The 14,236-nt window shown below is 38.7% G+C and overlaps 1 protein-coding gene across 1 annotated transcript in view; it reads left to right on the forward strand.

Annotated features, from left to right (window-relative positions):
* Positions 1-14,236, forward strand: part of LOC143271811 (killer cell immunoglobulin-like receptor 3DL1) — a 31,618-nt gene that overhangs the window by 1,017 nt on the left and 16,365 nt on the right. The gene's annotated exons all lie outside the window — the stretch shown is intronic.

Raw genomic sequence — 14,236 nt, forward strand, 5'->3', positions numbered from 1 at the left:
ATAAAGTGAAATAAGACTTAAAATGTTAAAGCATGCTAAGGGTTCGTTTTTGTAAATACCTAGTCTTGCACAACATTAACAAAACTTCTTTGCATGTTTCTGTAAATTAAAGCTTGCTGTGTACCAGATGACCTTCTGTTTGCCTGAACAGAAGCCTGAACTCTGGCTTTTTGATCCCCTGATTGAGGTGTCTTGGGGCTGCCTTTGGGAACTCCAAGTCCCAGGTATATATCTAGTGTCAGTATGTGAATCAAAACCTTTGCTTTCTTAAAATTTGTTAATGATCAGAGAGGTGAATCTCTGAATGAGGCCACACCCATAACACCATGATCTTGTAAGTAATTATAGTAACTTTCTTATTTCAATAATATATACCTGTTTGGATCATTTATTGGATCTGACATGGGTGTGCCATCTGCTAAAATCAAGAGATGTTTGCTCATGTTTTACCAAAAAGATTCACACAACCTTTATACACACTACCAATTTTAAATATGATTTTTATTTCTGTGATAAATCACCATGACCAAAAGCTAATTGAGGTAAAGAATTTCTTTGGCTTACATATATTAAATATCCCAGGTCACAATGCATTGAGTGAAACCAAGGCAGGAACAGGGATGAAAGAACTGAAGCAAACGCAATGATGAGTCACCACATACTTGAACGTTCTTCATAACTTGGTCACCCTGCATTACTCTGAATTTTATGATGACCTGTCAAGAAGTTAAACTACCCACAGAGGTCTAGGCCTTCCCACATCAACCTTGAAACAAGAAAATTCCCAACAGATTGCCTCCAGGCAGTTTGTGTGGATGCATCTTCTCAATTGATAGTCCATCTTCCCTAATGACTATATCTTCTTTCAAATTAGCAAAAATAAATAAATAAATAAATAGGACACAACCCCATATGGTCTCTTTTGCATTTTATTGGTTTTAATATATGATAAAATATATTTGTTAAATCAAAAAGAAAAGCTGAGCTATTCAACAGATTGTCTTCCTGTCCTATATTATACTGATTTGAGGATCATTCAACTAATATGTCTCCTAGAACCAGACATCAAAGCCTTAGTAAGAGCTTAATTTCTTTTTTTTTTTCAAGATTTCTGATGTTTTATTTTTGTTGAAAATAATTTTGAGTATAAAAATGAACTCATTCTTCTTTTTTTTGTTTTTTTTGTTTTTTTTTATTATTATTATTATTATTTTACAACACCATTCAGTTCAACATAATAGCCACAGAATCCCCTGTTCTCCCCCTCTCGCCCACCCCTCCCCCCAGCCCACCCCCCATTCCCACCTCCTCCAGATCAAGGTCTCCCCCGAGGACCGGGGTTGACCTGGTAGACTCAGTCCAGGCAGGTCCATTCCCCCCTCCCAGACCGAGCCAAGTGTCCCTGCATAAGTCCCAGGATTCAAACAGCCAACTCATGCAACGAGCCCAGGACCTGGCACCAATGCACAGCTGCCTCCCAAACAGATCAAGCCAAATGACTTTCTCACCCGTTCAGGTGGCCTGATCCAGTTGGGGGCCCCTCAGCCTTTGGTTCATAGATCCTGTGCTTCCATTCATTTGGTTATTTGTCCCGGTGCTTTATCCAACCTTGGCTTCAACAATTCTCGCTCATATAAACCCTCTTCTTACTCACTAATTAGACTCCCAGTGCTCCACCAGGGGCCCAGCCGTGGATGTCTGCCTTCAGATTCCTCAGTCCTTGGATGGGGTTTATGGCACCACTATCTGGGTGTCTGGCCATCCCATCACCAGAGTAGGTCAGTTCCTGCCGTCTCGCGACCATTGCCAGCAGTCTTTTGAGGGGGTATCTTTGTGGATCTCCGTGGGCCTCCCTAGCTCTCTGCTTCCTCCCCTTCTCACCTTCTCATGTGGTCTTCATTTACCATGGTCTCCTATTCCTTGTTCTCCCTCTCTTTTCTTGATCCAGCTAGGATCTCCCACTCTTTCCCTCGACTGTTGCCCTTCATTGTTCCCACTCATGACCAGGCTATTCATGTAGATCTCGTCCATTTCTCCGTGTCTTTTTTTGGGGTCCCGTTTTCCAGGTAGCCTCACTGGTGATGTGAGTAGCAGTCTAGTCATCCTTGTTCCACATCTAGCATCTTCCTATGAGTGAGTACATACCATATTTGTCTTTCTGAGTCTGGGTTACCTCACTCAGGATGATTTTTTCTAGATCCATCCATTTGCCTGCAAACCGTGTGATGTCGTTGTTTTTCTCTGCTGAGTAGTATTCCATTGTGTATATGTGCCACAATTTATTTATCCATTCTTCAGTTGAAGGGCATCTAGGTTGTTTCCAGGTTTTGGCTATTACAAACAATGCTGATATGAACATAGCTGAGCAAGTGCTCTTGTGGTATGATTGAGCATTTCTTGGGTATATGCCCAGGAGTGGTATAGCTGGATCTTGGGGGAGATTGATTCCCAATTTTCTAAGAAAGCGCCATATTGATTTCCAAAGTGGTTGTACAAGCTTGCATTCCCACCAGCAGTGGAGGAGAGTTCCCCTAGTTCCACATCCTCTCCAGCATAAAGTGTCTTCAGTGTTTTTGATCTTAGCCACTCTGACAGGCGTAAGGTGGTATCTCAGAGTTGTCTTGATTTGCATTTCCCTGATGATTAGGGAAGTTGAGCAATTCCTTAAATGTCTTTCAGCCATTTGGGATTCCTCTGTTGAGAATTCTCTGTTTAGTTCTAAAGCCCATTTCTCAATTGGACTGTTGGTCCTTTTGATGTCTAATTTCTTGAGTTCCTTATATATTCTGGATATCAGTCCTCTGTCAGATGTGGGGTTGGTGAAGATCTTTTCCCATTCTGTAGGCTGTCGCTTTGCCTTGTTGACCGTATCCTTTGCTCTACAAAAGCTTCTCAGTTTCAAGAGGTCCCATTGATTGATTGTTTGTCTCAGTGTCTGCGCTACTGGTGTTATATTTAGGAAGTGATCTCCTATGCCAAGGCGTTCAAGACTATTTCCTACTTTTTCTTCTAGCAGGTTCAGAGTAGCTGGATTTATGTTGAGGTCTTTGATCCACTTGGACTTAAGTTTTGTGCACGGTGACAGATATGGATCTATTTGCAGCCTTCTACACGCTGATATCCAGTTATGCCAGCACCATTTGTTGAAGATGCTTTCTTTTTTCCATTGTATACTTTTGGCTTCTTTGTCAAAAATTATATGTCCATAGGTGTGCGGGTTAATGTCAGGGTCTTCAATTCGATTCCATTGGTCCACATGTCGGTTTTTATGCCAATACCAGGCTGTTTTTATTACTGTAGCTCTATAGTAGAGCTTGAAGTCGGGGATTGTGATGCCTCCAGAAGTTGTTTTATTGTACAGGTTTCTTTTAGCTATCCTGGGTTTTTTGTTTTTCCATATGAAGTTGAGTATTGTTCTTTCCAGATCTGTGAAGAATTGTGTTGGTATCTTGATGGGGATTGCATTGAATCTGTAAATTGCTTTTGGTAAGATTGTCTTCCTGTCCTATATTATACTGATTTGAGGATCATTCAACTAATATGTCTCCTAGAACCAGACATCAAAGCCTTAGTAAGAGCTTAATTTCTAACAGGCCGTTGTATACAGAGGTGTTGATGAATGATCCAAACTTATGCATGGCTGCTCTACAATAATCTTTTTATATGCTGTAAAGATGAGTTGCTCTCATTGGTTTAATAAAGAGCCAACAGTTCAATAGCTAGGCAGGAAGAGGTTAGGCAGGAGATCCAGAATGAGAGAACACTGGGAAGAAGGCCAGGGTCACCAGCCAGACAGAGAGAAAGCAGGATAGAAAGTAGAGAATTGGGAAAACAAAGCCACTTAAAAGAATGTGGATTTAAAAATATGGGTAAATTTAAGCTATAAGAACTAGTTAAAACAAACTTAAGCTATCTGCTGAGGTTTCATAATTATCAAGTCTCCATTTGATTATTAGGGAGTTGGCTGGTGGGACAGAAACTTCTTCCTGCACATGGCAGAGCATAAGCATGATAAAGCAAAAACAGTACAACCTAGTCTTATCTAAGTGTTGAGAATATAAGCTAGATTCCCAGGTGTGATGTTTCTAGGTGTATGCTCCAGGGTAATTTTCTGAGACTAAGGCTTTGCATTTATCATTTTGGGACCATAACATTTAACTGTGGTTATCGATGTGGGGAAAATATTCACAGTACTTGATTTTTTGTTATAGTAAAGCCCTTTATCAAAGGACTTTGAGCAAAATGTTGAAATTTATTCAGGTCTTAAAATTAAGAGTGAATCTACATTAAAAACTAGTGGCTCGTATCTGGACATTGTTTTCCATAATTAGAAGTTTTCAATAACCCAAATCAAATAAGGAATCCGTTGTCAATCCATCCATTTATTTACTAGTAATAAGCACATGTCACAGTAGGTGATCTTTTCTAAAACTGTTTTAAATTTAAGAAATTTAACAGAAGACACTTAAGTTTATGACTCAGATATTAGTTTGTTCAATGCAGATAGAAAGAAGTATGATGTGCTCCATACAATCCTATGATGACCAAAGGGATAAGAAGCCCTGTCATTTTATTTTATTTTATTGCTATAACTTTTGTAATTTATTTTTTCCTATCAACAACATTTTCCCCTTCTTCTCTCCTCCTAGTCCCCTGTGACTTCCCATCTAGCCCTGACTTCCACTCCTCCTCCATATCCATTCAGAAATGGGCTAGCCTCCCACTACTTTGAACAAAACATGGCACATCAAGTAGAGACAGATCCAAGCTACTCCCCTTTCATCAAATCTCAGCAAGGTTAATCGAGCATGGGGAATGGATTTCCAAAATCCAGCCAAGCACCAGGGACAGGTCCTGATCTCACTGCTAGGATCCTTACAAAGAGCTGGAGATACACAGCTATCACACATATGCAGTGGGCCTATGTCTGTCCCATGGAATTTCCCTAATTTGTAGACCAGAATCAATGAGCTCACACCAGCACAGGTCAGCTATCTCTGTGGGTTTCCCAGTCATGACTCCAATGGCTCCAACAATTCCTCCTCCCTTTCTTCATCAAGTTTCCTGCAGCTCAGCCCAATGCTTTCCTGTGGATCATAAATCTGCCTCCATCAGTCACTAAATAGAGTATGTATGATGACAATTAACATTAGATGGTCAGGTCAGGCATTCTCTCCACTACTGCTAAGATTGTTAGCAGTGGTTATCTTTGTGAATTCCTGGGGATTCTCTGGGGCCAGGTTTCTCTGTAACCCCAAAAGGCCCCCATTATGAAATCTCTTTTATTACACTCCCTTTTGTCCTGCCTCCTTCCTGCATCCAGCACCCAGCCCACCAAACTCACTCCTTCAAATTGCCATCTGGAGGGACCTCACCTGCCCTCCCCCCAGTTTACCCAGGAGATCTCCTTTATTTTGCCTCCCCAGGGATATCCAAGCATCCCTCTTTGGGCCCTCCTTGTTGTCTAGCCTCTCTGGGGCTGTGGATTATAGGTTCCTTATCCTATACTTACTCCAAATATTCAATTATCAGTGAATATACACTGGTGAATATATAAAACGGGACTGGCTAGAGAAACCCACCCTGACCCTGGAGGCCAGGATTAGGGAAGGATGACTCAGATAAAGCCAGTGAGGGAAACACAGTTTAGCTCAGATCAGAGCCATCTCTGCCCCTGTCCAACTGACTTGTGAAAACAACCAATTATAGAGCAGAACAGTAGAATACTGGCCCTAGGTCCCAGGACCAGGGAAAGAAACACAGCCTGTGTTTGGGACCTGAGGCAGAGAAGTGAACACTTTATCCCCAAATCCAGAACCTAGGAAATATGCCCTGACTCTGAAACTAGTATCAAAATATAACACTCTTGGCCCCTAGAATCAGAGTCAGTGAAAGAAATGTGCCCTGGCCTTAGAGGTAGTGTCAAAAAGCCAAGAAAGGCCAGTGAAAGAAACACAGTTTGGCCCTGAAATCAGGGCCATCTCTGCCCCTTGCTCACAAAACTGGCCAATCCCTGGGCAGAAAATAAACTAACCAATCACAGTTGACTCTTCCCCCTAGACATCCTATATAAACCACACTGTCTGGTCAGTTGTGAGGTGTTCTCTCCACCCTGGTAGAGGCAGCTACTCTCCTGGACTCCTCCTTCCCAAATAAACCTCTTTTTCAAAACAGTATTGGGTGAAGACCTTCATTGACAGCTGAACAGAAGAACCTTGCTGGGAGGTCCCATAGTGGACTGAGCAAGGGGGAGCTGAACAGAAGAACCTTGCTGTGACGTCCCATAGTGGACTGAGTGACTAAGAGCTGGTAACACTGAGCCAGAGATTGCGGTTCTCCAGGAGAGGAGCAGGATTGCTGTGTCCTGTGGGGAAACCATCCCCCATCATTCCATCATACCAGGTATATCTTGACCTTCCCGAAGAGTCAAGATAATCTTCCTTGCTGAAGAAGTTCCAGGCTTGACTCTCCTGAGAAGTCAGAAAACCTTCCTTTCCAAGATTGAGCTGTTTTGTTACAGTCTCAGCCATCAGAGCTGTGCTAAACAGCTCCAGGTATCCAGGACACCTTCAGGCCGAGCTCTTGTCCTAAGTAGCTCTGAGGTGTCTGGGATACCTCGCCTTCTAGGGCTGAACTGTCTCCTCGCAGTTTCAGCCATCAGTTTACCTACATTTGGTGCCAAAACCCAGGACACCAAACCCAGAGTTTTTGCAGTTTACTAACATTGGTGCCGAAACCTGGAATACCAAATGCAGAGCTTTTGCAGTTTACTAACATATACCATGTTTATTTTTCTAGATCTGGGATACCTCACTCAGAAAGATTTTTTTCAAGTTCCATCCATTTGCCTGCAAATTTCAGGATCTCATTTTTTTTAAATGTACCACATTCTCTTTATCCATTCTTTGGTTGAGGAGAATCTAAGATGTTTCCAGGTTCTGGGTATTATGAACAATGCTACTATGAATGTAGTTGAGCAAGTATCCATGTGGTATCATTGAGCATCATTTGGGCATATACCCAAGAGTGGTATAACTACGTCTTGAGGAAGATTGATTCCCAATTTTCTAAGAAACTTCTATATTGATTTCCAAAGTGACTGTACAAGTTTGCAATCCCACCAACAATGGAGGAGTATTCCCCTTACTCCACTTCTCTCCAACATGAGCTATCATCAGTGTTTTCTATCTTAGCCATTCCAACAGTTGTAAGATGATATCTAAGAGTCATTTTGATTTGCATTTACCTAATGACTAAGGATGTTGAGCAACTCCTTCAATGTCTTTTGGCCATCTGAGATTCTTCTGTTGAGAATTCTCTGTTTAGATTTGTGTCCCACATTTTGATCAGATTACTTAGTATTTTGATGTCTAGTTGCTTGAGTTCTTTATATATTTTGGAGATCAGCCCTTTGTCAGATGTGGGGTTGGTGAAGATCTTTTCCCATTCTATAGGCTGTCATTTTATCTTATTGACCATATCATTTGCCTTACAAGAGCTTTTCAGTTTCAGGAGGTCCCATTTATTATTGATCTCAGTGTCTGAGAATATAAGTGTCTGGGAATATAAAAGTGATAAGTGGGAATATAAAAATGATAAGTGTCTGAGAATATAAGTGTCTGGGAATATAAAAGTGATAAGATAAAAATGCAGGTTATTTAATCTCATTTTAAAAGAACAACTACTAGCTTTAAATATTTACATTGATATGGATCTCTGCATATTGGTAAGAATTTATGGTTATTTTTGTTAGAACATGTCTACTCTTGTTCAAGCATTATACCCATATAACTCATTTAGCAATGTAATGAAAATTTCCATTCCTTGAAAATTATTTTAGCAACTAAGTATGATATAAAGAGATGCAAGTTAGTAGTTATTTATAACAATCAAATTTGTAGTCATATAAAGTATGTTTTGAAGATCAAACAGAGACATATTTTAGATAGGTTGTCTTCAAACACTTCAGAGATTTACAGAATATGATATTTAAGATATTTTAATAATGTAGGCATTTTTTTTGACAAGGAGACATGTCTGCTCCTGGCAGTACCAATATACATCAGAGAAGATGATGGGCATTGAAGAAAATCCACATGAGCTTACTATCATTGTGGCAAAAGGGAGCCACTGGACAAGAAAGTGCTCTTGCCTCAACTGGTGGCACTTTGTGTCCAAACTGGACAAGCAGGACACAAAAGAAAGCAGCTGCCAAAATTTTGCCAAGACTAAGTAGAACAGCCCTTCAGAACAATCTGCATCACAGAAAAGTCAGTCAGATATTCTGGGCCTTTAGTCTGAAGATGGATGCCCCAACATTACAGATGAACTTTGGCTGACTATCTATGCAGCTAGCTGTTGCTGTCATTTCTCACAATTTTTGGAAGTCACTTGCACTCCTTGCATATGGAGGAAATATCATTCCTTTCTCCAATCTCTGAGGAAGTTGAAGATTTTACAGCTATAGTTATAGTTTTCCTTGTTACACCACAGAAAATAAACTCACTATGACAGGTAAAGTGAATAAGATTGAGCGACATTAAAAGGTAATTTTGATAATGCAAATTAGGGTAGAAAATGAATTAGGTACAACTTTTGCAATCACCAAAATCTGATAGATAATGGAGTCTTTTCTCTGAATTTGTCAAATGTTTATTGACTAGACATTTTTGATGTATTTATTGCCTATATATTGTATTTAGTCATGTGCCTATTGTATATAGTTTTCCTATATTATTTTACCCTACTTTCTTTAAATTTAGACAAAAAGGAGAAATGTGGTAATATTTTGTTTGTGCTCTAAAAATAAAGCTTACCTGGAAATCAGAGGGCAGTGCTAGCCATGAGTTAACCATAGAGGCCAAGCAATGCTGTCACATACCTTTAATCCTAGCACTTGGGTGAAGGAAACAGGAAATGATGTGGCTGGGCAGAGAGAGGAAGTAATAAGATGGGGTGTAAACAGGAACTTGACTCCCTTTCCAGGCTGGTGAGATAAGATTTGGTGAGATTTCATAGATTTGGTGAGATAAGAGGTGAAGTGGCTAGCTCCTTTGTCTCTCTGATCTTTCAGCATCTAGGCTGATATCTAGCTCCGAGTCTTTATTTTACTACCCATCAGAATTCAAGCTACAATGGAAACGTGTTCTAACCTTCACTGAGGACTTAGCCCTTCACACTGGTTGTCAGCTGTGGGGATCCTTGCAAATGCTATGGGTGGCAGAGAAATAAACATTGAAAGACAAGAAGGAAACACAGTTCAGCATGACTTAGTTGTCCTGACTGGTACAAACTTCTGGAGTCTGAAAACAAACAGTTTGTTTTAAGCATATTGAAACAGTACACTTTGAAGGGAAAAAAAAGTATCCCAATATAATGCAGTCCCTAATGCAAAAGGAAGTATAATGACATTCAGAATCAAAACAGTGTACATGTAATTTTTTGCAAAAGATAGACTGTAGAGATAGGCTACCTGTATTAGTTTAAGGGTCTAGGGAAAGTTCTTATGTGTTCTCTATCACAAATAGCTTAGTGGTCATTGGCTATTAACCAAATCTGGTCCTGGTTTTCAGAGCCTAAGGGAGTACCTGGCTATGCAGATAATTTACACAAAGACTATTAAGCATCTTCGGTCCTCATTTTGGGAGCTTGATATAGCCTGGCCTTTCAGAGAAAAGAGTGGTTATATAGACTACTAGCTACTTCTAGACCTGCTTATAGGAGATTGATAGAATCTGACCCTTCAGACAACAGAGATCACCAGGCTATTGATCACTTTTAATTTCCATCTCTCTAGGAAAAATTTAGGCTCTATGCCTGTTTTTTGAAAAGACAACCATGGATTATTGATTTTCCTGGCTTCCCTAGTGGTCATTGAGCACAAATATTTTGTTTTCCTAGCAAGTATTCATAATGAAAAATTAAATAGAAAGTTTTCAGGAAAATGGAATCAACTGAAAATCAGAGTTTATCATAATGAGCAAGTTTCAGAAAGATAAAATACTACATATTTCATTATGTAGTATTAGATAAAAATTGTTTCTATAATTTTAATTTTTATTAGTTTTTATTTTAGAAAACAAAATATAACGTTTCTTTTTTGCATATACACGTATGTTATACTGTGTGTGTGTATGTGTGTGTGTGTGTGTGTGTGTGTGTGTGTGTGTGTGTGAGAGAGAGAGAGAGAGAGAGAGAGAGAGAGAGAGAGAAAGAAACAATGCCATCTCTTATGATAATCCATGAGACTTGTAGACTCAGATGTGACAGATAAGAAGAGGAGAATGAAAAGGGTTGGAGAATAAAGGATGGTGCATAAGAAGTTCATGTAACAGGAAAGCAGAAGAGAGAATCAACTAGAAGTAGAAAGAAAACCAGCAGGAGCAGCGGGGTGTGATCTAAAGTCTTTCAAGAACAAATTCAGGCATTTCTCAGACACATCAGGCCAAGAGTTCTAAAACACAGTATAGAGACCAATAGCCATCTTGGAACATCTACAGCAACCCCTTCCAAGATTCAGGGACCATCACAAAAGAAGGCTTTGAAAAGAACATAAAAGCTAGAAGATGGGAAGGAGTACAGTGAGAGGCTGGTCTCTGAACATGACAAGGCTGTTATACAAATGAAAGCGCCACAACTGTAAAACTACCTAGTCAATCAACAGACATGAATATGCAACTGTATCCATGCTGAGCTGATGACTAACAGTCCTTCATAAATATTCTCAAGAGAGGTGTAGCTCTTGTTTCTAAATATTTTAGGCAATTGTAAATGGCAGTATTATCTTGATATATCTGCTAGTGTGAATTTTAATGTAAAATGTCAACTTGCCAGAATCCAGAATCTTTTCTAGAATCTAAGAGCTGTGTAAATCACAGAGAGTTTGGATATGGGCATGTCTGGAGGGAAATTTTCTGGCTTAGTAGAATTGGTGTGAAGAGCCCTGCCCAATATTTAGTGAGTGGCATCATTTCCTACGTAGGAAGTCCTTAAATCTTTAGGAGTGAAGTAAACAAGTTGAGTATAAGCATACATTCCTTGATCTGATTTTTGTTTGTAGATACAATTTGACCACTGTCTCTTGAGTGACAGTACTTTTGATTCACCCACAATGATGAAACTGCAAGTGAAACAAACGTTTTATCCTCCAAAAATAAAGATAAAGGTAAAAATGGTTACAGGCAAATGTGGTAGTGAACACCTATATTCCCAGAATTGGGTAGGATGGAAGCGAATTAACTCAAGTTAGAGGCCAGTCTTGGCTTCATGACTGAAATCTGGTATAACCTGGGCTGCATAATATAGGCTGCCAGAAAAAATATAAAAAGAAATTTAGCATGAAAAGAGAGATAGGATTTTGAGCAACTTTAGACATTTTTAGGAAAACTCTCCTTTCGTGTTGGAAATATAAACAAAAGGATTCTTTGTTTCTTCTGCAATTCCCCACAAGACCAACTAAGTATTTCAAAAAGGAACTGTTTATTTTGCATTAGAAGTAACAAATTTAGAAATGTGTGGTCAGTAACTGAGACCTCACACATCCTGTGGTGCCTACTACCTCACAAGTACCTGTGGTTTTGAATGCACACTAACAAGAAGCTAACTGGACTGCAGCTATATCAGCTTTTAAACCCACAAAAAAACATCTTCCTATGTCCCAGTGAGTCCTTAATGAAAGTCAGTTATCAAGGAAGACAGAGCTCCCACAAAATCTAAACTTCTCTTAAAAGGGAGACGAACTTATTTTAGTGGCAGGCAAGGATAACCTCCTAAGCATTCTGCTAATGTGACTGTAACTGTCTGGAGCTGTGGGGTTTGGCTGTCTCTCTTCAACCAATGACAAACTGGGTTTCAGGGTGAATGAAAATTATTGAGAGGAGAATGAGGGAAAGAAAACTGCATGGAAACCCTCAAGACTGCTTATTTTGAAAAGAAAAATGTGTTATGAATATACAGAAAGACATGTGAGAGTTAGAGATATTTATAAGAAATGATAGACTGGGGGGGCACATGCCTTGAATCCCAGCACTTGGGAGGCAGAGTAAGGCAAATATCTGTGAGTTCAAGGCCAGCCTGGTCTATAGAGCAAGACCCAGGACAGGCACAAAATTACACAGAGAAATCTGTCTCAAAAAAAACAAGAAGAAATGATAGACAGAATGACAAACAGAGGTAAATAGATAATGAGTAGAATAAAGTTGTGTAAAAAGAGATGATTGAAAAATAGATTAATAAATCACAAATACATAAATAATTGACAGATCATTTTACTGATAGAATGAAGAGGATAGAAAAAATGATGATTGATAGCTAATGCATATATATGTATGTAGACAGGTAATAGATAGATAGATGATAGATACATATATACATATAGATACATAGAAATAACCAAACTGACTAGATACATGACAGATAAATAATAGATTCATAGATGAGAGATAGATAATAAGTCCTAGAAAGATAGCTACCAACATAATTACAGGTCACAGTGACATACATAGTTGATATACCCAAACTTATTGTCAGATCATTAAGTACATAAATAAAATATTGTAGAGGTATAATACAAGGAAGTTAACAGCACACCAGAAAGCTCTAGAACTAAAAGAAGAAATCACACCCCAGCAGGAGGATAGGGCAAGAAATCATCAAACTCATGGTTGAACTTAACATGATACCAACTTAATAAATACAAAGAATCTATAAAACAACTTATTCATCAGAAAAATCAGTAAGATTTACAAACCCTTAGTCAACTTAATTAAATCATAGGAAGAATATCTAAATTAAGAAATAAGACATGAACATAGGACATAAAAAAGACAAAGGTAAATCAAAGGAATCATACTTTACAAACCTGTACTGCACCAAATTGGAAAATCTGAAAGAAATGGATAATTTTATCTATGTACAACACTTATAAAGGATAAAGATTAAATGAAGATTACATAAGAATTTAAGCAGACCTGTAATACTTATTGAAATCAAAGCACTCAATAAAACATATCCCTAGGCAAAAAAATTTATTTAGCACAAAATTCTGCCATAATGCCAATATTCCTCCAGTTATTCCACAAAATACAAAAAGGGTATTCTATGAGGCCACAGTCACCCTGATACACAAACCAAGCTATGGTCCTTGGTAAAAGGCAAAAGGCAATTGTAAAAGGGGAGTCCTTTTAGCATCGCATGAGAGCACACACTGATTAAATGGTGGGTGAATCTGTGCATGGGAGTTCTGGTGCTTGTAAGGGCAAAAGAGGGCATTGGTTGGATCCCCTGGAGCTGGAGTCACAGGCAGTTGTGAGCCTCCTTCTGTGAGTAATGGGAACTGAAGTTGGGTCCTCTGCAAGTTCAGAACACACTCTAAATGGATAAGTGATTTCTCTAGCCCTGTACACTCACCATTCTTTACCAAACACACCAGAAATGAATTTTTATGTCGTGTTGTTTCACTTCATTGTTGAATGGTTGACATGGAAATATCTGAGAATGTTTAATATGTAAAATTTGACAACTTGTCTTTGCATATTTTCAGACATTTTTATTTTACCAGGCTCTTTCCTGACTCTACAGCACTTGCTCTTTATTTCAGCAGGACATACACTATTCTCGACAATGAACCTACAAAAGAAACATCAATATTCTCCTGATGTATTTCTAGTAGATTCTGTCAGAGGCCATGAAGCTGCAAAACACTGCAAAGAACTGGGAACATTGGAAACTGGACTGACTATTGGCCACAGAAATCCTAGAAGTAGAGTATGCATATGTAATATTTAAGACCTACAACATTTTATTATATTGTTAGGCTTATTGTTTCAAATAAATTATACTTAAACAATTTTTCCTTTCCTTACTCCCCTCAACCTCTCAAATATGGCCATTTTCTTCTCTCAAATTTATCTTTATTTTTAATTACCATTAAATATCTATATATGTATTCCTAATTTTATGAATGTAATCAGATTGATGTGTATAATGTTATTTATATTTACATGATTTTATATGTACATTTCTAACAGATGCCACCTCACAGCAAACATCTTCTTGCTCTATTTATTACAATCTTTCTTTCCCTTCTTGCATGATGTTGCCTGTGCCTTAGGTACAGGAGTTCTGCTGTAATAGATCAGCTAGACCTGGACACCTCATAATCACCTGTTCTCTCTATTTTTTTGTTTTGGGGTTTGTATTGGTGTTTGTTTGATGCTAATCAATGGATTTTTTTCCA

Source organism: Peromyscus maniculatus, chromosome 1, assembly GCF_049852395.1.
Source record: "Peromyscus maniculatus bairdii isolate BWxNUB_F1_BW_parent chromosome 1, HU_Pman_BW_mat_3.1, whole genome shotgun sequence".
Classification (NCBI taxonomy): domain Eukaryota; kingdom Metazoa; phylum Chordata; class Mammalia; order Rodentia; family Cricetidae; genus Peromyscus; species Peromyscus maniculatus.